A 3,135-nucleotide genomic window follows, 5' to 3' on the forward strand; every position below is an offset into this window, starting at 1 on the left:
TTAAAACATATGTCCTGTTGTACTTTACACTAGATGCTGTCGTTAATGTATAGAGCTACAATTCCATGCAAACATGCACTTGTAGTAAATCACCAATTTCCTAATTCAAGGTTGTACCCAGGGATATTGTACTTAACACATGACGAATCTCGGTGCCAAGTTTTAGATAAATCAATGATGTCAAACAAATATTGCAAGGTGAAGCATAGATGCGAAAATTCATCATAATGGTAATGGAGACTACGGATATTTAAACACAAAATAGAGAATTATGGAGAATGTGGAACTCTGAATTGTTTCCAGAGAAATCAAGCAAGCAGACATGTCGAGCAATCAAGATCATTACTCATTATTTACATACTTACGTAAAAATACAAAGGTCAGCCTCCGACTAAATTTTGTGTTCTATCTTTGATGCATTCTGATGGGCTTTTGTCACACACTGATCTATCCACAGAAATTGCCATTCATTAGCTTTTTCTGCTTCAAGGCAGCAGAGAAAAGGGGTTTGTTGTGGAGACTTAAGTGCTCATTGTAATAAATGTTCAATGGCTCACTACCTAAACCAAGTTCCTCTTCCTCACCATCTTCCTTGGAAATACATTCTTTTTGTCACGAAAGAAACATTGCAGGCCCCGGCATATTCTCTCTGGGGCAGCAGCAAAATACACGTGAAATTGGTCAGCCATATGTTCTTCATTGTCCAAATACCTAGTATGTTTGTGCAACGACACACTCGGCAGAGAAAAGAACCGAACAATAGTTTTATTTGCTTTTGGGTTATTAGAACAGTTCAATATTTAATTGTTTGAATTGCTATCATAAGTGACATCTCGTGTCATGCAAAGATCCCTGCCTCATGAAAAAGTTATTAGGAGGGCAATGAGCAAATACTGAATTTTTCTCATTTTTTTGGTATTTTCGGACACATTTCTCTATGATTGTGTCCTGGATGCAACAAATGTTGCATGAACACAAGACAGAACTGATATTCATTTTTTTCACTTAGAACTACCATGTAGTGCTAATTTCTATAGTGACTTTACTGAAAAGGCACCACCCCTTTCTACAGAACTACACTTCACGCAGTATGTAAGAACAATCTACAGCTTTTAAATCTAATGGCGAATCCCACGGGGAGAGCAGAAGCACTCAAAAGCACGCTGAAAGCGCTCTCTTCAGAGCTGGCGTGTTGCAATGTTGAACTTGTGCAGGAGCACTGTCATCCATTGGTAGAGCGAGGGTGCTTTTGCTGCCCCAAGATTAGCCAGGAGCAGTTCGTAGTGTTCTCGCCTGAAAAGCGGAGTAGGCGCAGTACGATGAATCACATGGCCTTTGAACGTCACAGTCTTCGAATTTTTCTTCAGCCGTCTAGGCTGAACATACTTCACGCAGTATGTAAGAACAATGTACAGCTTTTAAATCTAATGGCGAATCCCACGGGGAGAGCCGAAGCACTCAAAAGCACGCTGAAAGCGCTCTCTTCAGAGCTGGAGTGTTGCAATGTTGAACTTGTGCAGGAGCACTGTCATCCATTGGTAGAGCGAGAGTGCTTTTGCTGCCCCAAGATTAGCCAGGAGCAGTTCGTAGTGTTCTCGGCTGAAAAGCGGAGTAGGTGCAGTACGATGAATCACATGGCCTTTGAACGTCACAGTCTTGGAATTTTTCTTCAGCCGTCAAGTGCGGCGGCAATGGCAGCAACCATATATAGTTTGGAACCACTGTTCCACTGTTTTGTATGGGTGGCGACAATGACAAGTGGACCTCTGCCTAATGTGTCGTTGTACAAACATACTAGTTATTAGGACAATGAAGAATATATGGCTGACCAATTTCATGTGTATTTTGCTGCTGCCCCAGAGAGAATATGCCAGGGCCTGGAATGTTTCGATCACATGGTCTCCCACTCGTCAACCTCTCACCTGCTCTCCGGGAGCGTGCTGCATTCCAGTGGCAGATCGAGTGGCCCCGCTCTCAGTGCTCTGCCCCTCACTGCCCTGCCCCTCTACTCCTGTACTCTCAATGGAATTCGCCACAAGTGAGCTAACAGCTGATTTCAAAACTGTTGTTTTATGGCACATATTCACTGACTACTGCTAAATGAGAAAATCAGTGATTGATTGATTGATTTGTGGGGTTTAACGTCCCAAAACCACGATATGATTATGAGAGACGCCGTAGTGGAGGGCTCCGGAAATTTTGACCACCTGGGGTTCTTTAACGTGCACCCAAATCTGAGCACACGGGCCTACAACATTTCCGCCTCCATCGGAAATGCAGCCGCCGCAGCCGGGATTCGAACCCGCGCCCTGCGGGTCAGCAGCCGAGTACCTTAGCCACTAGACCACCGCGGCGGGGCGAAAATCAGTGAAGAAAGAAAAACAAGAAAGGTGAGTGCATTGCATAAAAGCACAGAGCTTTACAATGGAAAATATACTGATCACCCATGGAATCGAGAACTTACATCTCACCAGTTCACACTGCCCCAGCCTTCTGACAATTTCATTTCATTGCTTCTTCGAAATAGGTCAGGGTGCACAAGGCGAGGGGGAAGATAAAATCTTGGCAACCAATATTTTTATTTGCTGACTAACATTTCTTGCCACTTGTGTTTGCAGTTAAAACACAGATGTGTACAATTTCAACAAAGTTTATGATCGGGTGGATCATAATTTTAGTAAACAGGACATAATGAAATTTAGTACACAGTACAATGTGCACAGTATATTGTACACAATACATAGTACCCAGTACAATGTGCACAGTATAATGCACACAATAAATGGTGCACAATACTTTGTACACAGTACTTTGTGCACAACACATGCGCACATTACAGAGTATACGGACATTTTAACAGCAGGCTAACGAACTGCGGCCTTGACATGCACAAGCAAGTCCATATACAGAAAAACACAGACGATCAAAGGCTATAACAACAGTCGGGAGTAATGACACTTAAGCGAGTTGAATATAAACCAAGTTAACTTAAAATTACAGACTAGCATTAATTTACAGTGAATAATTCACAAGGGTTATTTTCTACTCAGAAACAGCAGTGTGATAACTACCTTGTAATAAAACCACACAACATGCCAGCCACTACGAGCGCTAACAGCATCAGCACCTGGCTGT

The 3,135-nt window shown here is 42.7% G+C and overlaps 1 protein-coding gene across 3 annotated transcripts in view; it reads right to left on the bottom strand.

Annotated features, from left to right (window-relative positions):
* Positions 1-3,135, bottom strand: part of LOC119176433 (putative phosphorylase b kinase regulatory subunit beta) — a 121,470-nt gene that overhangs the window by 117,594 nt on the left and 741 nt on the right. The window lies entirely within an intron of this gene.

The sequence above is a fragment of the Rhipicephalus microplus genome, chromosome X (genome assembly GCF_043290135.1).
Source record: "Rhipicephalus microplus isolate Deutch F79 chromosome X, USDA_Rmic, whole genome shotgun sequence".
Lineage (NCBI taxonomy): Eukaryota > Metazoa > Arthropoda > Arachnida > Ixodida > Ixodidae > Rhipicephalus > Rhipicephalus microplus.